This window comes from Diabrotica virgifera, chromosome 8 (genome assembly GCF_917563875.1).
Source record: "Diabrotica virgifera virgifera chromosome 8, PGI_DIABVI_V3a".
NCBI lineage: Eukaryota > Metazoa > Arthropoda > Insecta > Coleoptera > Chrysomelidae > Diabrotica > Diabrotica virgifera.
Window position 1 is genome coordinate 25784788 of NC_065450.1, and position 27974 is coordinate 25812761.

The 27974-nt window shown below is 33.9% G+C and overlaps 1 protein-coding gene across 5 annotated transcripts in view; it reads left to right on the forward strand.

The window, feature by feature from the left end:
- LOC114336268 (calcium-activated potassium channel slowpoke) overlaps positions 1-27974 on the forward strand; it is a 663340-nt gene that overhangs the window by 519144 nt on the left and 116222 nt on the right. The gene's annotated exons all lie outside the window — the stretch shown is intronic.

Consider the following 27974-nt stretch of genomic DNA (forward strand, 5'->3'; position numbering starts at 1 on the left):
TATGTAATTTATTTAACTCAGAATACATTCTACTGCTGATAAAAAACAGAAAACAATGTTTATTTGGTAAATAAATACTATTTGTTGCTTAAATTCAATATTCAACCTACCAAGAGGCAGATGGGTGGAAGCTTGAACATTAAAATTAAGCAAAAAGCAGTGTCTATTTATCAAAAAACATTTTTTTCTGCTTTCTGTCAGCAGTAGAATGTGTTCTGAGTTAAATAAATTACATACATTCTTCTTTTTGTGTCAATTAATTTAATTCAAAATAATTTTTCTTTGACACCCTGTATACATTTTTAACTCGATGTTGATATTACTGAATAGAGAATTGAATAACCTTCCAAATGAGCTAGCACACGACCCCTATTCCCTATTTAAAAATAAGGAGTGGGGGAAGTGGAAGGGAGGGAGTTGACAAATGACAGATGTTTGTATCGTAGAAATGTGTCCCCCTTAGATCAAAAATTGACCTGTTTTTTTATTTTATTAAAATCTAATAAATACTGCCAAATATCGGGGTGGCTCCTTTTATTTGGCCCACTCTGTATATGAAAAAAAATTGGAATTTAAAAATAAAAATCGACCTGTTTCGGGATTTTTCCTTAATATCGCCGGTTTACGAAATAATGAATTTATGCGTTACTTTATGGACGCATTGTATATTAGCCAGGGTTTCAAAATTATATAGCTTAATTTTGTTTCAATCTTTTATAAACAAATTAATTCGCAAAGTTTTGACTAAAATTTTTAATGCTTAATTGTTATAACTTTCACTAATAACGACAAAGTAATTTTGCAAAGATTTTTTAAGCTGAAACAATTACTTTTAAAATGAGCGGGTTTTGAAAGTTAATCGCATGTATATGAGGTTAATATCTATACTTGGAAAAGCCCAATTTGAAATTGTTTTTCACGAAATTTCTTATTATGACTCCGGTCTAATATTCAGAACATAGTTTACCAAATGCCATTTTTTCATTTTTTTTTTTCAAAAGAACGATACAAAGTAAGAGATACAATTATTTAAACAATTTAATTATTAACAACAAATTATATGACCAGTCTTTATCCTGGTACTCTCGAAAAATCAAATCTACGCACTAAAAAACATAAAAAACGTCAAGGTACCGAGGGGACATAAAAATAAATACATACTCAACTCCCTCCCTAGCTCCAAGACTTTCTCCCTTTACCTTTTCCTGTATTTTTGGTCCCAAATATAACTAATTTTATTGAAATTATTGATTCGTATAATTAAAATCCTGGTATATTTGGTCCTGGTATATTTAAAAAAAATGTATTTTAAACAATGTTGATAATACGATATTTTACTACACTTGGATCTTTAATCTCTGGCTGATGCCCATCGGTCAAAGCGTCAAAAACGAAGAAATGCAATATAACATCATAAGCTCCTAAAAATAGTACGTTCTTGAAAAGTAAAATATTGCAAAACCTCTAAATTTTAAAGAACCGTTTAAATTGACATGAAATTTGGCATACGCATAGCTAACAAGTCAAAGAAAAAAAGTGATATTGTGCTGATGTGTGCTTTTGCCCTACGGGTGACTTTCACCCCCTTTTGCGGGTGAAAAATATATGTTAGAAATAAGTCCGGAAATGGATAAAATGACTAATTCTAAGCAACTTTTGTTCTATAAAGGTTTTTCACCAAGCTAATACCTTTCGAGTTATTTGCGAGTGAATATGTTAATTTTTCTACAAAATAACCACGTTTTCAGACGGCTTTTCGCAAATAACTCAAAAAGTAAGTATTTGGTCGAAAAAAAAGTTCTTATGAAAAATATAGCACGTTAAAAAGAAAAAAAAAGCATGGTGTATATATTAGGTTACTATACCTAGTAGAAGCAGAGTTATAGCTAATGAAAAATAGGTCATTTTCGTCAAATTCCAAAGCGAATATTTTAACTTGCCATAACCAAAATCTAAGCACTTTTTTGGGAAAACTCATTTTAACTTTTTTAAAATGTAAAAAAAATGCTTGTTTTTGTTTAAAAAAAAAAAATTAGCATCAAAAGTAAACAAGTTACACTCAAAATAAAGTTGGACCCTTTTTTTTTGGTAAGAAATCGGGAAAATCACCCCCTAATTAGCATTTCAAATGAACTTAATAATTGTTACCACTTCACAAGTTTTTTACTTGCTATATATAGTATTGATAATATAGTATTGATATATAGTATTGATTATATGATCTATAAGTTTCATCGGTTCAGTGTAGCAAAGTGTATGCAAATTAACACCGAATCTTAACCAATTTTTGTCTTACAGAAAAACAAAAAGATACAAAATATTCAGAAAAGTAAAGCCGACTTTTTTTATTGTTTAAGATTTTTCTATCTCTAACATTTTTTAAGTTATTTTAAAAAAAAAGCATTTTTTTCAAAATTAAAATTTTTAAAAATTTTACTTTAAAACCAATTTTTTTCAAAAATAAGCACTTTGAATCGATGAAATTTACAGATGATATAAACACAATACATATAAGTAAAGTAACTTGTGAAGCGGTAACGATTAATTTCGTTTAAGTTGCTAATTGGGGGGTGATCTTCCTGATTTTTTTTGCCAAAACAAAAGGGGCCAACTTTATTTTGAGCGTAACTTGCTTACATTTGATGCTAGAAAGTTTTTTTATAAAATCAGAAATAAAGCTTTTTTTAAACATTTTAAAAAAGTTGTAATGTGTTTTCCCCAAGAATGCTTGATTATTTGGATATTTCACATTGAATTATTCTATTTGGAATTTTTCGAATATGAAACTATTTTTCATTAGCTATAACTCTGGTTTTGCTAGGTATAGAGACCTAATATATACACCGTTTTTTTCACTTTTTTATAGGCTATAGTTTTGCTAGAAATATTTGTTTTGACAAAATGCTTAGGTTTTGAGTTATTTGCGAAAAACCGTCTAAAAACGTGGTTATTTTGTTGAAAAATGAACATATTCACTTGCAAATACAGTAGAGCATCGATTATCCGAACTAATTGGCGGACATGGGTGTTCGGAAAACCGATTTGTTCGGATAATCGAACTATATTGAGATTGTCATACATATTTATCCACAAGTGAATAAAAACCTTATGTATATAACTGTATATTTGTTTATACCTTGATAATGACAAATCCACAGAGAACGGCAGTTCTCACCAGTGGCGCACAACACCCCTACATGCGACACTATATATACACGAAATTTTCGATTTTCTAAACCTGACTGAATTAAAAATTGGGCCAAATCCCATCTTAAAGTTTAGGAAAAGACTCGTCCGTCCATATGTTACTTCTCCATTTTGGTCCAAGGGTGTGGATTTTACGGCCCTTCCCATTTAAAGCCTGTTTTTCGTTCTCGTCCCCAAAACTCCCAAAAATTTCAAAAGTTTAAGCCCGACCTTTGCGGCTTCTGATAGCACAGATCATTACCTTTCCAACGCATGTTTAATTTTGAAAATCGGTTATACCATTCAAAAGTTATCGAGCTCAGAAATATGACTCAATTTTTATTTAAAAAATGGAAAATGTTTGTGGATATGTATGTATGTATGTGTGTGGAAAAGTTAAACCGATCTGAATTTGTTTTTCTGTGTTTCAAGAGGGTGTGAGGGCCGATTCAGAACCGGTCTAATTTTTGACTTCTGACTACCCGTAAGTCAGCTAGAGGGCTAGATAGATACAAAATAGCATATTTTTTGGGCGTATATATCTAAGGTTCAACGAAAGACAGGAAAACTGCAAGTACACTAAATCAATAGGGATGAGTTAAGCTTTCAAATGGCGCCTAAGCGATCAAGCTGAGACATACACACTGCTCACCATAGCCAAAAAACTGAAAAATTAAACTTTGAAAATTTTGGTTTTTCGACAATTACTCAAAATTTCAACCTACGAATGGCGCCAATAACTGAGCGTTTGTAGAAGGAATCAGGACGCGTCTAATGGTGTATACCTTATATCTGGGAAAATTCGAATTTTTAAGTTATAGGCTTTATAAGTATGATCAAATCTATTTCTTATGGGAAAAACGGTTTTTCAAGCTCAATAATTCCTCTAATACGTTCAGTTATCATACTCGATCTTGGACGCATCAGATACTACTTGTCAATACGTTTCAAATTCATGTTTAGTGATCAACATCAGGTAAGCCGTTCAGAAGTTATAGAGATCCAAAAGTATAATAATTAGTCCAGGAACTGAAATTTTTCACTTCGCAATTTTTACAGAATGGATAGATTTGCTTGAAAATTTGACAATAAGAAGTGGATAGTCCAAGGATCAAAATTTATATGATGCCGAAAGACGCTTTTACCATGGGGTGGTTGCCACCTCATCTCGAGGGTGGAATTTTTTTTTATATTTTGACCGCAAATGCTGGTAAAAATATTAATTATAAGCAAAAAATGTTCATTATAAATTTTTTTGATAAAATTAATAGTTTTCGATTTATTAGTTATCGAAGCTGTTAGTTTTATATCGAAAAGATTACCAGATAACGGCAGTTCTCGCCAGTGGCGCAGAAATACGCCCCCCTACACGTGACACTATTATATACACGAAATTTTCAATTTTCTAAATCTGACTGAATTGAAAATTGTGCCAACTCACATCTTCAAGTTCAGAAAAAGACTCACCCATTCATATGTCATTCATATGAATGGGTGCCATTCACACATTCATATGTCAACCATCCATTTTGGTCCAAGGGTGTAGATTTTAAGGCCCTTCATATTTAGAGTCTGTTTTTCGTTCTCGTCCCCAAAACTCCCAAAAAGTTTAAAAATTTATGTCCAACCTTTATGGCTTCTAATAGAACTGATCATTACCTTTCCAACGCATGTCTAATTTTGAAAATCGGTTATACCATTCAAAAGTTATAGAGCTTAGAAATGTTACTCAATTTGTATTTAAAAAAGGGAAAATGTTTGTGGATATGTATGTATGTGTGTTTGAAAGTTAAACCGATTTGATATTTTTTCTCTGTGTTTAAAGAGGGGGTCGGACATTCCCATCTCTAATTGAATTGGTAAGACGTGTTTATGAGTGCTCGTAACTTTTATCAAGTTTTGTGATTATTACGGCTATAATTAAAAAGCTTTTAAAGCGCCAAAGAAACCATAAACTGACAAAGTGAAATTGTGCAGAAAGTGAGTCAAGAAAACAAGCAGAATAATTTGTAAGTACAATTTCTTATATTTACATTTATTGAATAGAACAAAAATATCGCTTGCAAATTAAAGAACTATAAAAACCAGAAACTAATTAGTTCTGATAAGGTGACTTGATTTTGAGCCATCGAGGCGGGCTCGCCACTTTTTCGCAAACCAAACTGTTACAAAATAACGATTGGACTATTAAGTAACGGGAGTGAATATAAGTAAGTGAAAATAATCTGTATGTGTACAATTTCTTATATTTATTGGGAAAGAACAAAAATATCGTATGCAAATTAACGAACTATAAATAACAGTAACTATTTAGGTTTGATAAGGTGAAGAGCCTCCGCGCTTTTGAGGCGGGCTCGGCACTTTTTCGCAAACCGAACAGTGACAAAACACCGATTGGACTATTAAGTAACGGGAGTGAGTAATACATGCACGCTGCGCCACAAAAAATGGCTTCGAATTTGTTAACACCGGTAAAAATAATGGATAGATACAAAGTGGATTCGGACGACGACACATCAGAAGACCATAGAAAGAGGAACAGAGAAGAAGAGGAAGAATTGTTCCAAAAAAGTAAAAAAGTGTCTAGATCGCCTAACAAAACCCGTAACGAAGATAATAAGCTCGATCAAATTATTAAAATGATGCATGACTTAACCACAGAAACAAAAAATTTAACAACGGAAGTAAAAGAGATAAAGAATGAACAGAGAAAGTACTGGGAGGAATTAAACGACCTGAAAACAGAATTGGAGAAAGTTAAACAAGAAAACCAAACTAAACACAAGGAGAAGGAAGAAATGAAAAAAGAACTAAACTATATGAAAATACGTGTACAAAGACTAGAAAAGGAAAGGAAAGTAAATAATGTTGTAATACAAGGCTTGCCAATAGATACAATCGATAGAAATGCACTGAAACAAACTGTAGGAAACTTCATGGAAAAAGAAATGAATATCAATGTTCAAATCGAAGAAGTTATCAAACTGGGAGAAAAAACATGTTTGGTCAAACTACAGAACAAGTTTGAAAAAGAAAAGATCATGCAAAATAAAGCTAAACTAAAACACATAAAAGGCAATAAAGTATATATAAATAATGACATAACAAAAGAAGAACTACAAACACAGAAAAAAATAAGACAAGTCGCAAATGAAGAAATTAATAAGGGTAAAAGTGTTACAATAAAATATAATAAATTAATAATAGATGGAAAAACACACAAATGGAATCAATACAGCAACCAGCTAGAAGAAGACCAGGGAAATCCAAAAAACTAACAGAAAATGAAAATACACAAACAAAAGCACAAATCACGACAGACAAGGCACAGAAAAAGGAATTGAGCAAGGACGAAAATAGAAATAGAGCAAAAACGAAAGATAAACATGAAATAGACATAAGAGAGAACATATTTATAGGTGCATGGAATGTAAGAACCCTACACGAAACCGGCAAATTGGAGCAGGTAAGCCAAGAGATTGATAAGTACAAATTAGACATTGTCGGACTAAGCGAAACAAGATGGAATGGTAGTGGATCAACCCGAGTAGGTGACCAACAGCTAATGATATATTCTGGGAATACGGATGTAAATGACAAACACGAAAAGGGAGTGGCAATACTGCTAGCCCAAAAGGGGAGAAAGGCTCTAGTAGAGTGGGAACCAGTGTCAGAAAGGATTATTTGGGCGAGACTGAAGGCAAGATATTATAACATAATAGTAATAAATGTATATGCTCCCACAAATAAAAACGACGAAAATGAGAAGGAAGAATTTTACGAGCAACTACAAACAACGTTTAATAAGATTAATAATAAATATAGAAGAGATATAAAAATAGTAATCGGAGACTTTAATGCAAAAATAGGAAATGATAATAAAGGACATGAACATGTGATGGGAAAGGAGGGAATCGGAGAGAGAAACGACAATGGAAATCGATTAATCGAATTTTGTGAGCAAAATGAACTTTTAATAGGCGGAAGCATCTTTAAACATAAGCGGATACATAAGGAAACATGGAAATCACCGGGAGGGAGATACAAGAATCAAATAGACCACATAATAATTGAATATAAATGGAGAAGCTGGCTGCAAGATGTCAGGAGCTTAAGAGGTGCTGATGTGGGATCAGACCACATGCTAATCAAAGCGAGACTAAAAATGAAATTAGCCAGAGATAAAAACCAAAAAATCAGCAGAAGGAACAAGTACAACGTTGATGCCCTAAAACAAGAATGTATAAGAAATAAATTTAGTGAGAAACTGGCAATTAACCGAACAGTATCACAACAAACTGGAGAGTCAGTCGAAGAAACATGGAAATATTTTAAAGAAGTGATGATGAATACAGCAAAAGAAACAATCGGATTAAAAAGAAGACAAAATAAAAAATGGATTACCAAAGACACTCTACTACTGATAGAAGAAAGAAAAAAGATCAAAGAAGAAATTCTACAAAAGGAAGGATCGGAAGAAGAGAGGACACTTGAAAGGAAATACAAGGCAAAAAACGCAGAAGTAAAAAAACAAGCCAGAAAAGATAAAAGAAACTATATAAATGAGATGCTACATATATCAGAAGAAGCAGCGAAAGAAAACGACTTACGAACACAATATACAATCATACGAAACTTAACAGGAAAAGCACAACGAAATATACGAGAAGTAAAGGATATACAAGGAAATAGAATAAAAAATGAGAAAGAAATAATACAAAGATGGAAGGAATACTTCGAAGAGATATATGCTAAGCATGAAATAACTCAAATCATAGAAGATGAAGTAGAATCACCAGAGCTAGAAGTGAATATTGGAGAAATTACAATGGAAGAAATTGGAAACACTCTAAAACTACTAAAAAATGGCAAAGCCGCAGGAATCGACAATATACCCATTGACATAATAAAAGCAGACACCGAGCAGTCAGTAGAGATGCTACATACACTTTTGAATAAAATATGGACGGACGAAGAATTGCCAAAGGAGTGGAAAGAGGGATTGATTATAAAAATACCCAAAAAAGGAGACCTGAGCAAATGCAACAATTGGCGTGCAATAACACTACTAAGTGCCACATCCAAAGTGCTGACCAAAATCATTTTGGAAAGATTGAAGCCGGAACTAGATAAAAAACTGAGAAACAACCAAGCAGGCTTCCGTTCCAACCATTCCACTATTGATCACATTTGCACCCTTAGAATTATCTTGGAACAAACAAATGAATGGAATAAAGATATAGATGTGAGTTTTATCGACTTCGAAAAGGCCTTTGACCGTGTAAATAGGGCACAGATGTGGAAAATCCTTAGATTATATGGGATACCACAAAAAATCATAAACTTTATTAAACTCTTCTACGAAGGATACAAAGCCAAACTAGAACATTCAGGTGAAGTAACAGAAGAGATATCCATAGAAAGTGGAGTCAAACAGGGTTGTGTACTATCCCCTACCCTATTTCTTATTATGATAGATTGGGTAATGAGGAAAGTAATCGACGATCGAACAGGCATCAGGTGGAACCTTTTCAAACAGCTAGAAGATCTCGAATTTGCAGATGACATCTGCCTTATAACTGAACACCGAAATCATATGCAAGCAAAAATTGACAAATTGGCACAGTACTCCGACACGATCGGACTTCGAATAAACACAGAAAAAACTAAACTTCTAAAAAATAATAACCATCCAAATAATAAAATAATGATAAACGGTAAAGAAGTAGAAGAGGTAGACAAGTTCACATATCTGGGATCTGTCATGGAAAGGAGCGGGGGGTGTAAAAAGGATATACAGACGAGAATAACAAAGGCGCAACACGCATTCAACGCTTTAAATAAAATTTGGCAAACAAACGAAATATCGGAAATAACAAAAATTAAAATCTTTAACAGTTGCATTAAAAGTATACTGCTCTATGGAGCAGAAACATGGAAACAGGACGAAAATACAACTAAAAAACTACAAACATTTGTAAACAAATCTCTAAGAAAAATCCTAAAAATATACTGGCCAAATAAAATAACTAATACAGAACTATGGGAAAGGACAAAGCAAACTAACGTATCTACTACAGTCAAGGAAAAAAAATGGAAATGGATCGGCCACACTTTAAGGAAAGACCAAAGCAGCATAGCAAGACAAGCACTTGAATACCAACCAGAGGGAAAAAGAAAGAGGGGCAGACCAGACAACAGCTGGAAAAGAACAACAACGAGAGAACACGAAAAAATTGGACAAAGATGGGGCGAAGTCAAAAAGAGAGCAAAAGATAGAAGAGAGTGGAGGGAATTAGTTCACAATTTATCCAGAGAATAAAAACAAAAGAAGATGCGCTGTCCCGGCCAGACAGCAATCTTACACTTTTGGCCAAGAAACGCATAAGCGCCCAATACTCCACAAGGAGGGATGGAACGAGAGAGAGAGAAAGAGGGGGTCAGGGCCGATTTAGAACCGGTGTAGTTTGTGACTTTTGACCACCCATAAGCCAGCTATAAATAGGACTTGGTAGGTACAGAACGGCATATTTTTTGGGGGTATATATATTCGAATCAAGAAGAGGTAGGAGAACCACAAATAAATCAAATCAATAGTGTTGACTTAAGCTTTCAAATGGTGTTTAAGCCGTCAGGATCAGACATACACACGGCTCAGTATAGCCGAAAAACTGAAAAACTAAACTTTGGGTTTTTCGACAATTACTCAGCATTTCAACCTACGAATTGCGCCAATAACTTAGCGTTTGTAGAAGGACTCAAGACGAATCTAACGGTGTATACCTCATATCCGGGAAAATTCGAATTTTTAGGTTATAGGCTTCATAAATATGATAAAATCTATTTCTTGTAGGAAAAACGGTTTCTCAAGCTCAATAATTCCTGTAATAGCTTCAGTTATCATACTTGACCTTAGATCCATCAGATACTACTGGTCAATACGTTTCAAACTCATGTTTACTGATCAAAATCGGTTAAGCCGTTTAGAAGTTATTAAGATACAAAAGTATAATCCAATTAACGATTATTCCCCAAATGGTTTATGTAGTTGTAGTGGTTACGACGCTAAATTTGATCTGGCAACGGGCAATCCGACTTCATTTACCGGCCATCTCAATATATTTTTTTTTCAATTTACAGTACAACCTGCCATATCCGGACCTGTCATATCCGGACCTCCCCATATCCGGACGGTTCTGCGCCGTCCGGATCTACCGAAATCTACCGAGAAAGGCAGTCCTGTTGTTGGACAACGCACTAAAAGAAGAACTAAAATATGGCAAAATAATGTATTATAGAATCTATAAAACGTGTCTATCGACGAAAGTTACTGACGGCGCTGATTACTGGAATGTATGAAGGAGAAAACGTTTCAGAGACTGTAAAAGAAGTAGTGGTCTTGATATCCGGATTTTTTCATATCCAGATCGGTCTGTCGCCACATTGATCCGGATATGGCAGGTTGTACTGTAGTTCGAATAGAAAAAAATCTAGTGGACATTCGATGGACACTAGATCATTTGGGAGATAATGCAACAAAGGTGACCATTTATAAAGCTTGACGTGTAATAGAGGAACATTGCATTCAACTTCATACATTTAATTTATAAATAACTTTGAAAAACTTCTGATACAAGAATAAAAAACCGCTAAACGCCGTAAAAATGAGTGGCGCATAAAATATTCCATCTACAAAATATCTGATATGAATGTTACGTGGCGCGAAAATGGATTTTCATTTGATGCAAAACAAAATTCTAGTTTTATTTTAAAATATTTTTCCATAATATTTGCTAAATTTGAAGTAAACGCGCCACAAAAGAGTTTCAAAATTCAAACTGTATCAAAGTTACTCTTTTGTGGCGCGTTTACTTCAAATTTAGCAAATATTATGGAAAAATCTTTTAAAATAAAACTAGAATTTTGTTTTGCATCAAATGAAAATCCATTTTCGCGCCACGTAACATTCATATCAGATATTTTGTACATGGAATATTTTATGCGCCACTCATTTTTACGGCGTTTAGCGGTTTTTTATTCTTGTAGCAATTAAACAAAAAAAGTGCAGTCTTTGCAACAACATATTTTTGGATACACAATTGAAGAAAATTGAAGATATTTTAAGCGTTAATTACTAGCGCTTGCTCGCGGATAGAGTCACGTCGTGCACTTAGAGTCGGGAGTTCGGATAACCGGTCGTTCGGTTGATCGACGTTCGGATAATCGACGCTCTACTGTAACTCGAAAAGTATTGATTTGGTGAAAAAACTCTATAGAACAAAATTTGCTTAAAATTTGTCAATTTATCCATTTCAGGACTTATCTTGGACATATATTTTTTCACCCCCGAGATGGGGTGAAAGTCACCCCCAGTGCAAAAGCACACATCGGCACCATATCTTTTTTTTTTCTTTGACATGTTAGCTATGCGTATGCCAAATTTCATGTCAATCCAAGCGGTTCTTTAAAATTTACAGCAAAAACCGTGAAAGAATGTACTAAAAGCAACTATAAAGCATAAATAGCCTTGAAAATGTAACAAAGAAGTCGTAAAGAGCCGTCAAAATGGTTTTTGTTCCTTTTTCAACGCTTTAAACGCCTTTGGTGCGCTTATTCGTTACATTTTCAATCTTCTTGAAGTTTTTCTCCGTCTCTTTTTTGTCGCTTTTGACGTTTTCGTTTTTTTTTTCGACTACAGGTTAATTGTTACATACATATGTCTTTAAAAAATCAATTGCTCTTTTGGTATGGGTAATCTTAATTTAACATTTATCATCGATTTTTTATATTATGGTTAATCAAGACCCTGCTCTTAGCAACCCTGGTGAATTAGAAAAACGAATAAACTCCTATAACGCCATCATAACAACTAAAATGTTTCATTGTTTTTTAAATGTTAAAAGCAGCACAATTGTAAAGAATCTGGAAATTTTATTTGTTGTGAAGTTTCTTAATAATTTAGTCGTCCATACATTAGCTTAGTAGCTGTCTTAGTATTTTTTTCTTCTTTTTATTTTTCTTCCTCTTTATAAGCAATTCTGCTTGTTTGTTGGCGGATTGATACTTCTATGGAAAATGAATAACCATTTTCAATTTCGTTGCAAAACGAAAACACAACCGAACCATATTCTAGTCCAATCAGAGAATGCTGCAAGCACCCCTACCGGTTTCGAAACTTATTAGTCTCTCATCAGGAGGCACATATGCTGCTCTCCCTGATCCAACCAAAACAAACCCCAGCGTGCAGTCCCGGATTGCAACGAACGAAATGGCATATATGCCCTAGAGGCAACTGCTAGCAAAAAGATTAAGTTTTCACTCTAATGGCATATAAAACAACATAATGCTATTCTACACCCCACCAGAATGAAAACAATGGGAACCTTCTCTGGTTACACCTCCGAGGCTTCTACAATTTGCAAGCCATACGGATGCTGAGACTAAGGAAGATGAGGGAATTCTACAATTTACAATTCACGTCCCATCTGCCCAGCGCGGTAAAGTTTCAACGAGAATGGTTCCCTTCATACTCCACACAGAGTAAATGTAAATCAAAAATGAAAAACCATTTTCAATTTCGTTGCAAAACGAAAACACAGCCGAACCATATTCTAGTCCAATCAGAGAGTGCTGCAAGCACCCCTACCGGTTTCGAAACTTATTAGTCTCTCATCAGGAGGCACATATGCTGCTCTCCCTGATCCAACCAAAACAAACCCCAGCGTGCAGTCCCGGATTGCAACGAACCATTTACATTTACTCTGTGTGGAGTATGAAGGGAACCATTCTCGTTGGAGCTTTACCGCGCTGGGCAGATGGGACGTGAATTGTAAATTGTAGAATTCCCTCATCTTCCTTAGTCTCAGCATCCGTATGGCTTGCAAATTGTAGAAGCCTCGGAGGTGTAACCAGAGAAGGTTCCCATTGTTTTCATTCTGGTGGGGTGTAGAATAGCATTATGTTGTTTTATATGCCATTAGAGTGAAAACTTAATCTTTTTACTTCTATGGAAGTTAGTCACTCCATTGTTGCGCGGTCGTTCGACACTTCTGTTGCCGATTTGTCATTTATCTCTTGCTATTTTGACCACATATGGCCCCCCATTCTGCTTATGTGGTTATTCCATTCTTTTTTTTTTCTTTTTTTTTATTTAGGGTCCATCCGTTTACACTGTAAATACTGTTTTCCTCTAATGTCTTCACTCTCCTTTTTATCTCTCAGCGTATTTCCTTTAATTATTCTCAATAGTCTCATCTCTGCCACTTCCAGTAGTCTTTGTGTTGTTGCTGTATCGGGGCTTGTTTCTGAGTCTTATGTCATTATTTGGCTTTATAAATTCGAGACTTCATTTCAGTGTTAATATTGACGAATTCGCTGACTTATTGGTGACTAGTTTAACAGATTTTACAGTCTAATTCCAAGGTATTTTATTTCCATTACTTGTTCAATGCTGATGTTATCAATTTCTATTTTACATCTGATTAGTTCTTTGCTGATAATTATTGTTTTAGTGTTCTTTCGATTAAATTCTTTTGCTTTCACGTTAAAATTTTCATTTTGGGTTATCAATATTGCGTCATCTGGCAATAATGATAGCCAACACCATCGTTCTCTCACGAGGCGACTACTGTCACAGCATTCTTGAGCAAGTCTTGAGTCACAGACATGGAGCCATTTCGAGCCACAGAATATTTCGTTGCATTGTGTTGTTCGTAGGTTTCGTGGTTCCGATAAGGCTTGCCTTTCGTATACTAACCTAGTAGACTAAGAGCCGCTATAAGTGAAATTTCTTAATCATTTTAGGCACGATGAGACCCAATAACTTAAATAGTAGAACCTAAAAGAAAAGATTTGTACACTGTGCCGTCACTTTTCAGTGGCACATGCGTCGACAGTGGCACATCAAACTTTCCACTTATGGACGGGATAAATAAATTAAAAGTTACCCTCCCTTACTAACAGAATTCAATTTTTTTTATTTTTTTAAGTTCTATGTGATTAACACATAAGAATCAGCGTAATTTTAACCCACCACCCCCTTCCCCCTGCCCCCACCATCAAAAACTTCATTTTTCGTTTTTGTTTTTTTTTGCTGGGATGCAATCAATTTTAAAATTTCAAAAAATTCACACGCATAGCTGAGACTTTTATAAAACATGTCTATTTTTTATAGACCCGTAGGTAGAATGTACATAACATCAAAAAATTTAAATTTTTTTTAAGCGTATAACTTTTTTGAGGAATAGCTGCAGGTCTAATTTTTTCTTAATCTTGTGTATTTTATCAAACACTATATTTCTAATTTTTTTTTAGATCTTTTTGTAACGCCGGTCACCTTCAAAAATAAAAAAAACTGTTTTTAAGGGGGTTTTGGGGGTTTTTCCTATTTTTTAGACTTCATAATATATCAAATCAATTTCGATTTTATAGGCTATATGCAACTTAAAGTAACTGAATCCTTTAGAATATTTAAAAATGGGAGAAACGCGTTCAAACCCTTCAAAACCCCCTTAAAAAACAGTTTTTTGGATTTTTGAAGGTGACCGGCGTTAGATAAAAATCTAAAAAAAAATTAAAAATATAGTAGTAAAAATCTCTCTTCAATCCTGACCCCCCGGAGGGAGTGTAGTGGTCTACGTGATGTCGTGTATTGTCCGTCTTCAAAGATCTCTGTCTCTGGTCATTTCTTTTAAGTGTTTGATAAAATACACAAAATTAAGAAAAAAATTAGACCTGCAGCTATCCCCAAAAAAAAGTTATATACTTTTTTCCAAAAAAATTTTTTTTATTTTTTTGAGGTTATGTACACTCAACCTACAGTTCTATAAAAATAGACGTGTTTTATAAAAGCCTTAACTATGCGTGTGAATTTTTTGAAATTTTAAAATTGATTGCATCCCACCAAAAAAAAAATAAAATCGAAAAATCAAGTTTTTGATAGTGGGGGCAAGGGAAGGGGGTGGTGGGTTAAAATTACGCTGAATCTTATGTGTTAATCATATAGAACTTAAAAAAATAAAAAAAAAATTGAATTCTGATAGTAAGGAAGGGTAACTTTTAATTTATTTATCCCGTCCATAAGAGGAAAGTTTGATGCGCCACTGAAAAGTGACGGCACAGTGTTCAAACCTTTTCTTTTAGGTTCTACTTTTTAAGTTATAGGGCCCCATCGTGCCTAAAAGGATTAAGAAATTTCATCTATAGCGGCTCTTAATCTATAGCGTTCATGTGCTTCGTTTCGAGCGTCCACTTACTTCCAGCCTGATACGATTCGAGGACACTGCCAGGCGGGGAGTTTGTTTGGGGCTATTTGATAAATGTCTACATTTGTCACATAATAATGCAGGTATTCTAAGGCTAGCTCAAGCGAGGACATAAACCTCGCGTTTAGGGGAAAAGCTGGCTTGATCCTGATGTACAGTATGTATAGCGCCTGCGAAAGCACGGCTTTTCGGTCCTTTTGGCATACAAATTGTGTTCAGCAAGAGGTATTAGAATAAAATCCACGAGGAAAATAAACTTCCTGTAGCTGGCTGTATACCATAAATCACAAAAATACCAGGTTTTTTGTAAAAGGTATATTTTAAAATACCCTAAATAAGGGTAACAATACAAAACGTTTTCGGATTAAGAAATCCATCATCAGTATTTAAAAGCCAAAAATTGCATGCCTGAGCCACCAAAATGTATTGGGTAAAAACCCTTTAAATGTAAACGATTTAGCTGTTTTACATATTTATATAAAATTCATGCGATGTCAAAGATATGCCTGGATGTTACCCAGGGCAAGACAGGACTCTTCCGACGTGGTTGGAATTTTTGTGGTTTTTTCACGTGGTTTTTTTTTGGAAAACCTCGCATATTGGATATCAATGGCCAACTATTAGAAAAGTTAACATAGAGATTCCTTGCTTGTGTCAGAGAAGCGCTCATAGCGACGTCCCTTTTTGATCCTACGATTTCGATTCTGTCTATCATTGCAAAACAGGTTTTTTTTGTAGAAGAGGTATTGGTCACTCTCGTAGATTGATGTAATTTTCGTGAAGAATACTGAAGATTAAAATGGTTATTAAGAAGACTGATTTGGCGAAAATATTGAGCGGATCTTGGTTGATATAACCGAATATGGTCATCCATTCTGTTCAACCACAACTGCTTCTTCGGTAATAGTGTATTATGTTCAACGTTTTCTAATTCTGGTGGTGTTGTCAATGTCCAACGTTGGTGGTAATAAAGCAAACACAACTATATTTTGGAGGTCCAAAGTATATTTCCTAACGTTTGCGTCAATTATATTGGTCTCTGGCATAATAATTGGAAGCTTTGGACTAAAACAAAATATCGATAGACGCAATTTAGAATTGTTCAGATTGCCTGACCTATATAAGAGTATGTATAATTGTCACAAGAATTTTCTTTAAACACTACCTATGTTTTTAATTCGGTAATATTACTTGATATAAACTTTTATATTTTTAAGTCATATAAACTTTTATTTATATGACCATTATATGACTTATTTGTTCTTATTTTTCTAAAAAAAATTATGTTTAACTGTATTCAATAAATTAGTTATAATTTTGGGACTCTCTTTTACTCCGAACACAACATATCTACACGATGCACTTAGTTCACGTCCAATAAAAAGAACACTCTATTACCAAATTCTCTATAGTTTTTCTATCCTGCTTCTTTAAAAACTCTGCTACAATCTGTAGTTTAGACTTAAGTGCTAGTACTCATATAGGTCAAACATAGCCTTACATTAAGGTTAATTCGTTAAAAAGAAGATTTCAAATGTACAAATAAAACTTTTTAAATGGGTTGAATATGTGAGTACCTAAATTAAGAGGCGTACTCACGATCAATTTATTATTTACCCCGGACGACTGGTTTCGCCGTCTATAGTATGCACAGCATCATCAGGTCCCGATAACAGTGAACTAAATGATGCAATGCAAGGAATGATTTTTGAAGCCCGAACGATCATACCATTTTGCTCAATTATTGCTAAAAGGAAACTAATAGAAAGGATAGATTTAACTGCATTAAATTTATTGGCAAATATTTGGGCAAGTTCTTAAGAAATAATTCTTAAGGGGGAGGTTCGATCTTAATACAACGAACGTTGTCTGTTTCACAATAAATGATTTAACAATCAACATATAATAAATAGAATCCTTTAATAAATATAAATAAAACTTTGAATATATAACATCACAAGTTTTATCTCTTAAAACAAACTTTATCAAACACTGAATTGTTGATGTTACTCGTCAATGTCCCCCTTAAAAATTTTCCCAAATATTTGCTACTCAATGCAATTTAGTTTATTCTTTCCATCAGTTCCCTATTAGCAAAACTTGAGCATAAAGTTATGATAGTGCAGGCTTCAGAAATTATTCCTTGTATCGACATCATTTAGTTTACTGTTACTAGGACCTGATAATGCTGTGCATATTATAGACAGCGAAACCGGGCATCCAGTGTAAATAATAAATTGATTGTGAGTATGTGGGTATCTTAATTTATTTTAAAACTTTTTAGATTCTCTAACGGTTTCAGTAATGTTAACGAATAAATGGGAATGGATTTGGGGACATTAAATAAAATAGTTAAAGTACATTAGCAAAAATCTTCTTTATTGGATGATATAAATATTATTAGTGTACTTACTCTTAGTAAGGATTAATAAAATGTCTATAATAATCCATTATAACTCAAAACATATTACTGTATGTTTGTCAAAAATTACTAAATTCGTACAAAATGTCATTCATATAGGGATTTACCAGAGTTCACAGCAAACGTTAATATAAGATTCAAGAATCTTAACATAAAGGGGCTGCTTTATTGTTCTTGAATCATAAGATATCCTACTAAAAAGATCATAATACAGCCACATGAACAACATATTGTTTTAGGTTAAATATGTACCTAGAAATCGCAATAATGATGTTTGGAGTAACTATAAATATAGTAGGTGGATTTGTATACAGCGTTGAGCTTACTTTAGCTCAACTAAATTGGAACCAACTAAATATGTCTAAAACAAAAAAGACGCCATTCATGAAACTTTAAATGCAAGAATAGTGGCAGATAACTTATCAGGCGCCACATTTTTGTAACTACCCTACTTCCAGAGTTGTTTTGTTTCACGGGAAATACCCTCAACTTATGTAACTGAAATGGGACTTCTTCTTTAAATGCCGTCTCCTAGTCGGAGGTTGGATATCATCATCACTATCTTTACTCTATCTACCGCTGCTCTAAAGATTTCTATAGAACTGCATTTAAACAGGTCCCTTAATTCTTCAACCATGACACTCTCCTTTCTCCTATACTCCTTCAGTCGTTTAGCTTTCCCTGTATTATCAGCCTTAGCATTTTATATTGCTATCCCCTCATTACGTGTCCCAGATATTGTAACTTTCTTATTTTTATTGTGTTTATTATTTCGCATTCTTTACTCATTTCTCGCAATACTTCCGTGATCGTTTTCTACTGCGTCCATGCTATTCTACGAATGCTTTTGTAACACCACATGTGAAATGACTGTAGCTTATTTACATATGTGTTCTCCCTTCAATGTCCATCTTTCGAGTCTATAATATAGCAGTATCGAGATCACGTAGCATCTCAAAGCTCTTACTCTCAGTGCTAATAGTCCAAGAGCTAGGAGCGGATTTTGCTCGTGATGAGTAATATGGAAAAACTATACTGGGATATGTTGAATTAGTGGTGGACATGACTTTCCCCAACGGGCGGAATCCAGAGTGGGGGACGAGGGTAGTTATAAGGGGTCAAAGTCGCAGTTTTTATTATTTTTTTTGTGACGCTCATGATCGAGATAGTGCACCAAAATTTGGGAATAAGTAGGTCATGACGTAACTAAGTAAAATCTCCAGGAGCGAAATGCTGCGTTGGGGACAAATGGGTGGGGGCAGGGGTGAATATATAAATTATAAGGGGTTTTTTGTGACGTTCGTGATCAAGATAGTGCACCAAAATTTGGAAATAAGTAGGCCATGGCGTAACTAAGTAGAATCTCCAGAGGCGGAATGCTGCGTGGCCGACAAAGGGGTGTGGGCAGGGGTGAAAATAAAAATTATAAGGGGTTTTTTGTGACTTTCCTGATCGATATAGACCAAAATTTGGGAATAGCAGACCATGACATAACTAAGTAAAATCCCTAGAGGCGGAAACCAGAGTGACGCTCATGATCGAGATTGTGCACCAAAATTTGGGAATAAGTTAGTCATGACGTAACTAAGTAAAATCTCCAGGGGCGGAACGCTGCGTGACCGACAAAGGGCTGGGGGCAGGGATGAATATAAAAATTATAAGGGATTTTTTGTGGCGTTCTTGATCGAGATAGTGCACCAAAATTTGGGAATAAGTAGATCATGACATAACTAAGTAAAACCTCCAGGGGCGGAACGCTGGTCCGGGACCAACGTCACAAAAAACCCCTTATAATTATTATATTCACCCCTGCCCCACCTCTTTGTCGGCCACGCAGCATTCCGCCTCTGGAGATTCTACTTAGTTACGCCATGACCTACTTATTTCCAAATTTTGGTGCGCTATCTAGATCATGAGCGTCACAAAAAAAAATAATGAAAACCGCCACTTTGACCCCTTATATCTTTAAAGCCATAACATCTTCTACTTCGACTTCCATCTGCTCTGTTCTATTGTCTTTGAACAATTCATTTATGTATTCTGTCCATCTCTTTAATTTTTCGTTAGTACTCAACACCATCTGTATCACCATCACCAAGTTTCCCATCTGTATCTTTTAGTATTCCCGGTTTTCTTTTCTATTGTTCTGAGTTAATTCCTTAATTTTTTATGTGTGTTAAAACTAGCATGTCTTTTCTGGTGTTCTTCTATTCATGAAATGGTACATCCTGTATAACTTCTGAATCTTTTAACGTCGACATCGTGTCATCAGAATTTTATAATTTTAATACAATTACCATTGTAATTTTTAATCCAAATTCTGAAAGTTGACAAAGAGAACCAAAGTGCGGAAATCACTTGAAGGGTAAGACTAGCATGGGCAGGTATTGGGAAACTTTGTTGGGTACTTACGCACCGCAAATTACCCCAATACTTAAAAAGCAAAGTATTCAACCAGTGCATTCTTCCTATCATCCGAACCCTAACAAAGGCAAATATGAATAGACTAGCCACAACACAATCTAAAGGGACACGGAAAGAATAATGTTACGTATTCGACTGTTAGATAAACAGAGGAACTTTAGAGAAATATAGGGCAGATATTGAGCACCGTAATTTATTAAATCTGCCCAAGTATACTTTCGCTCTTAGAGCATCATCAGGGGTATTTTGTCAGAAAGGAGAATATCCCGGAATGTCGTAGACATTTTTGCTTAAAATTAACGATAATATTAACAAATAACAGACACTGGACAAAGGACAAATAAATTAAAATTAAAATCCTCCTATATTATTCGAAGTTGAAGGTACATTAATGAATGTACTGTTAATGGAATTCACTACTGTAGCTCCAACTGAGAATAATTTAGCAGATTTTAAATTTTAATCTGTTTGTCCTTTGTCCAGTGTGTGTCATTTGTTAATATTATCGTTAATTTTAAGCAAATGTTTACTATATTCTGGTATATCTTCCTTTCTGTCGAAATGCCGCTGATGGTGCACTGAGAGCGAAAGTATACTTGGGCAAGATTTAACAAGTTATAGTGCTCGATATCTGCCCTTTATTTCTCTAAAATTTATATATTCGAGCTGTACGATAACTTGTACATATGTGAGAGTATGAATATACTTTCAGCGGGTGTGGACTGTATATATGAGGATTGCTAGGTTCAGGTTCAAGTAGGAGTATAAAGTATAAGGTTTTATACAGACAATATTGATATTTATATAAAGAGTTAAATAAATGAATTTGTACGGATAGATAACATAACATAACATAACATTACGGAGACACAATGGACTGAGCATTTCTCGAAATTATATGGAGAAGGAGAAGAAGAGAACAGAGAAATAAACATTAATGAAACCCACGATAGAGTACTAATATCAGAAGAAGAGCTACATGAACGAATAAAAAATTTAAAAATAGAAAAGCACCTGGTCCTGATAAGATAAATAATGAACTGCTAAAATATGGAGGAGGAACACTACTCAAATGGCTCCAAAATTATTTGTCGATATAATAAATATCGGAGTAGTACCAGCGAAATGGAAAAAGTCTTCTGCTACCGATACTCAAAAAGGGAGACTCGAAAAATCCTGAAAATTATAGAGGCATTAGTCTGATCAACACCACATTAAAATTAGGGAACTACCCCTTTTTAGTTCACATTAAAATTGTTGATGGCAGTCATAAAAGATTAAATCGAGGAAAAAGCGAACATGGCAGATGAACAACAAGGCTTCCGGAATGAATATGGAAAACCAGCATACATGTGCTTTGTAGATTTAAAAAGTGCTTTTAACAGGGTGAGGCGAAATGATATCTTAAATTTATTACAAGCTGAACAAATAGACCACCAGATAATAAGGCTAATTAATGAAATTAACAAGAACAACAAGACCAGAGTTATAATGTCAACAGGAGAAACAGAACGCATAGAACTAAAAGGAGGAATCCGCCAAGGAGACTCGCTCAGCCCATTGTTATTCAATATGGTGATGAATCAAATAATTCATGAAGTAAGAAAACGACATGGATACCACATGGGAGCGCCAAAAATCACGATACTATGCTATGCCGATGATGCAGTACTAATTGCTGATAACGAGAATGACCTACAAAGGCAGCTCCACACTTTCAATATCACAGCAAATAAACAATATGAGAATATCAGTAGAAAAAACTAAATGTATAGTGATAAGTAAAGAGCCGCGTAGATGCAAGTTAGAAATAGACGGCAAATATGTAGAACAAGTAATGAAATTCAATGACCTAAGAATAGAGATCACTAGTGACAGGAATATAAGAACAGAGACCACAACACAATCAAGAAAAGCGGGAAGAGTAAGTGGTTGCCTCCGAGAAACCATATGGAGAAACAAATATCTGACCACGGAAAGCAAAATAAAAGTATACAACAAGACAACAGTAAGACCTATCCTAACATATGCAGAGGAGACAAGTACCGATACAAAAAAGACGAAACAACAAATTAACAATATGGAAATGAAAGTATTAAGATCAATAGCGGGCATATCATTAAGAGACAGACAAAGCAACAGAAGTATACGAGAACGATGCAAAATTCAAAATATTAACAGGTGGATAAAAACAAGAAAGAAAAACTGAAACGAACATGTAAACCGAATTGAACCAGATAGATTAGCGAACATCTGTAAAAAACAACAAGCCGTATAGCAGAAGACCCGTTGGAAGGCCGCCGAAAAGGTGGAAAGACAATGTACAGTCAACAACAGCTGAAACAGAATAAGAGGCAGACAAACAGGAGTAATCCTAGTCGCGCGAAGAAGAAGAAGAAGATATAAAGAGTCTTACCAGGTTGTGCAACGTTGTAGATCACTAGAGCCGCGGTCACAAACGAATTGAGTTTTGATTGCCGCGCTGATGTATGCCGTCACTTGCGAATTACTGTTCGTCACGTAACGTAACATGTATTGCTATTTCGTTTCAGCCCAAAAGAAAGGCTGGACTATCCAGAGTGAAGAGATGAGCGGTACCGACTTTTTCCGTGGAACGGCTGATGAGAGAGAGAGTTGCACCCTCACGTGTGGCGAGAGGTACAAAAGAGAAGCTCACCCTTTGGCGGGTGTAGGAGAAGAGAGAAATTCTCAATCGCAAATTGTCCAAATATTGTCTGTCTATAAGGGTGAGGAGAGAGGGTAAGAAATAGGAGGGACAAGATAGTACTATTGAACAGGGCTGGCTTGAGATTTATTTAAAGTTAAGGGTTTTAATAAGAGATTAAACACAGTAAAAAATATAATAATATTTTTTACATGTGAAAATTGAACACGAGCATTCAACCATATGGTATTTTAAAAAGAGGAACGACTGTCAAGATGAACAAAAGTCGGAGACGTCACAACAAAAATTGCCAAGCTCAAGTCGCAGTACACACTGCTAGATAAAAAAGACCAACGTTGGAACACCACAATACAACATTGGAGAATTTACGAAGGTAAACGACCAATAGAATGACCACAGATAAGATGGGTAGACGACATATAAAGAATAGTCGGAATAAATTGAAAATATGTTGCGCGAGATAGAGATTGATAGAAGGAGTTGGGAGAGGCCCATTTCCAAACATGGACGATAGAAAACTAAGAAGAAGATTATGTAATCTAAAAGTTTTATAACAAAAAGTGTGGCTGATTTCAACTAATCTCAAGATATTTCATTGATGTTGGTCCGGCTGAATCGAAAATTTTTTTAAAATATGTATAATCCATTTGGATATTTTTTTAATAAAAAATATCTAAAAATTTTTTAATTTCAGTGTAAGTTTTATTTAAGCTATGGTGTACATACAGACAACCACTGTAATTTTCCCTTTGACTTTTTTACTTAAGTAGGGATAATAGTACAATATAATAGGTACCTATACGTACAAAGGGATATAATGGATTACAGACTTAGAAATATTAGCTCAATATAGGCACAAATGATTTTTACATTGTAAGTTAACTTTCGATGCAACGTGCTACATAAGATTATTGTTGTTAGTTCTAGATTTTGTAATCTATTTTTATTTAATTTAGCAACCATATAATTCAGAGCATTGAATAACTATTGGTTGAAATATGTTTATTTTTTTATTATATAGGGTGTAACAAAAATACAGGTCATAAATTAAATCACATATTCTGGGACCAAAAATAGTTCGATTGAACCTAACTTATCTTAGTACAAATGTGCACACAAAAAGAGTAATAGCCCTTTGAAGTTATACAATGAAAATCGATTTTTTTTCAATATATCGAAAACCATTATAGATTTTTTATTGAAAATATAAATGTGGCATTCTTATGGCAAGAACCATCTTAAAAATAAATTATAGTGAAATTTGTGCACCTTATAAAATTTTTATGGGGTTTTGTTCCCTTAAACCCCCCTCAAACTTTTGTGTACGTTCCAAATAAATTATTATTGTGGTAACATTAATTAAACATATTGTTTTTAAAACTTTTTGCCTCCTAGGACTTTTTCGATAAACTAGTATTTATCGAGATATTTTGAATATTATTCGAATCCACCACATATTTGAATATGGTATAGTTAGAGACCTGGGCCTCGATTTTTGACCCTTCGCTTCGTTATCGAACGTATTCGCTTCGTATATGTTTAGTATACGAAGCGTATTCGTTCGATAACGAAGCGAAGGATCAACAATCGAGGCCCTGTTAATAATCTGAAAGTTGATTTATAACTTACATTTTTAGGTATACTTTTAACCATATTTTAAAAAAGAAGCAACATCTCGATAATAGGTGCCCTATCGCAAAAATTAGTAGAGGCAAAAAAGTTTTAAAAACACTGTCTTTAACTAATCGTGCCACAATAACAGTTTAATTGGAACGTACACAAACATTTGGGGGGTTTAGAGGAACAATATCCCCATAAAATTTTTATGTAAACATATTAAAAAGAAGACGCATCTCGATAAAAAATGGCTTATTGAAAAAATAGTAAGAGCCATAAAAGTTTTAAAGACATTGTGTTTAACTAATGGTACCACAATAATAATTTAATTGGAACGTACGCAAAAGTTTGGGGGAATTTAAGGGAACAAAACCCCATAAAAGTTTTATGGGGTGTACAAATTTTACTGAAATTTTTTTTTGAGATGCCCCTGCCATAATAATGCCGCATGTCCATTTTCAATAAAAAATCTCTAATAGTTTTCGATATATTGAAAAAAATCGATTTTCATTTTGTAATTTTAAAGGGTTATAACTTTTTTTGTGTGTACATTTTTGTACCAAGGTAAGTTAGGTTCAATCGAACTCTTTTTGGTCCCAAAATATGTAATTTAATTTATGACCTACATTTTTGTTACACCCTGTATAATGAAGTGTATAGCTACTAAACATGTTATTAGTTCTAGTTTTATATATATTTTTTGTTATCTTCGGAATAGCTGGTAAGTTAGAAAGTGTATATATTTCATTATTTGACATCTTCTGTAGAGAGCCGCGGAAGATAAAAACAAAGAAAAAACTTGCTATGAAACTTTGAGGACCTCACCGTCTTGTTTATTATTGTATTGTATTGTAGATCGTTTTTGAACACACCTATGATGTTGAAAGGAGGCTATAATTAGCTTACCTCAGCTTAGTACCATATCTTTATTTCAATACATAAATTACCTCTCAACAACTATTGAAATAATTTTTCTTAGTTATTGATATTTTATGGATTTACGGTCTTTAAATATTTAATCTTCTTGATATAGTAGTCATGTTGTGACTGGCTGATTGACATAAAGTCCATGCCATTAAAACAAAAAAAAAAAGACATCTTCTGTTTTACAAAATACCGTGTTTATATTGATGACTCTAGATGTACTACAACTAAAATACAACAATAATGTACGTTCTAGTATCTAAATTTTTAGTGATAATAGTCTTCCTTTGGTCTAGTCTAGTCTGCTGTTGAGCCTAGTATTGCTATTGGGATGTTGGGCCTGCGGTAAACAAGGAAGGTATCAGGGCCAGTGCATCAATCGCCTAGTATTACTCGTGTTTTTACTTTCAATTTTATTCAGGCTGCGTCTACCTGGGACCTGGAGATTTCAGATAAAATTTAGATGTTTTCTTCGGCGCTGGGGTTCATTCCCGACCCTCTGGAGAAAAATCAGACACTCTACAACCTGAGCTACTTGATCTTTCTAAATATCTACTAATATATCACTATAAAAATGTCTAAGTTGTTTCCTCATTCAAACTGTTTTATACTTTTATTAGAATGTTATGATTTATGATTATGATAGTAAAATATGATATAGGTACTATTGATATATCTAGTAATAGGTTTAAGATTCTCCTAAATCGCCATCGACACTATTATCACAGTTCTAGCGCTATTCATTGGTCGGCTTCCAACATTCTGGAATTTTAGACCCTGGAATGATCCCTTCGATCGAGGTTTTTCTTGATCATACTTTTTTTCTTTCTATGTTTTTTTATGCGTGTGTAAAGTTTTCTTCATATAGTCTTCCTTTTTATTGACAAAGCAAGGAGTACCTCTATAAATATATATTATCATGAGAGGAGGGAATTTCGAAATTATCAAGAAAGGAATTAATGTCAACGAACTTATATAATTCACTTGAAATCATTATCTTTCTGTTTGTTGCTATCTTCATACAAGGTCCGAAATAACTATAATTACATTTTTTTGTAAATTTCTATATTGTGTGATACCAATATCTCTATCTATCCCCTTTATGGACATATCTGTCATAAGCCTTTCCCATCAGGCCTTCTTGCACCTCGGCAAAGCAATTCTTTGTATTAGTATCTAATATTATTAACCTCTATGCTTTCTCCTTTTGGCATCAATTGGTGCCACCTCTACATGTTGCTTAAAATATAGATTCATAACATAAACAAACCGAGATATTATGTAATTTAAATGTAGTGCAGTCATTGAAGGTTTTCACCTCCGATTTCGTTGAACCTCCATCGATTTTCATGAAAATTGGTGAATAATTAGAGGATACCTCAAGGAATAAAGGTGACATGATGCCAACTTGCGCTATTACCCTGGGGGTGGATGCCACCCCTTCTCGGGGGTGAAAATTATTTTATTAAAAATAATACCATAAGTCCATAGAGGGACAAATTATAAGCAAAATTTGTTATATAAAGTTATTAAATAAAGCAACACTTTTTGAGTTATTAAAGACCAAAGATTTTATTTTTTCGTAAAAAAATGCATGTTTTAAATCGGTTTTTCAAGTATAAATCAAAAACTATAAGCTTTTACAAAAAAGTTGTTATTACTAAAATTGAAGATAATAAAAAATTTAATACATTCCTCATATAAAGAACTAAACTAATGTTAGTTCAAAATAAGTTATTGGCAATTTAATGTGTATTTTTTTCGAAGAAATACTCAAATCTAAGTATTCAAGCTTAAATAACGGGAAAACGATGCAATGTATAAAATATTCCTGCTAAACATTTGTCAAAGTACTTCAGAATACCTATCAAATGAGCTTCAGAACAAGGTAATATCGTCAAAATTAAGTAAGTTTTAATGAAAATAAAAGAACCGTTTCGAATTCTTTAGGAAAAAGTGAAAAATAAAACATACGCCATTTCCACAAAAATTAAAATTTATAGTAATCCTTAGAAAAACTTCTTTATATTAGGATAAGTAATGTTTTTGATAATTTTGACCGGCTTGGAATGCATATTTTTGAAAAAAAAGTTATAATTTAAAAAATCGTAATTTTTAAAATTATTGTAATTCTCATATTCTTTTGATAATAACTCCAAAAATACTCAATATACGTAAAAAGTTATATATAACCAAATTTTAGTTTTTTTGTGCCAAATATTTGACCTGTTTTACGATTTCTATAGGGTAAAAAAGAACCGAGATAGAAACGTTTAAATCTTAAATTTTGCTGTGGGAACCATGCAACAGGGGTCATTTAACCTTTTATTCTTTAAAAAAGTAAGGGGTTTAGAAGATTAGGTTCAACGTGCTTAAATAGCACTTGGAATTAACTTTCAAACAGTTTTTAGATTAGCCTGATATCGTAAACACGAACGGAGTTATTAAAAAA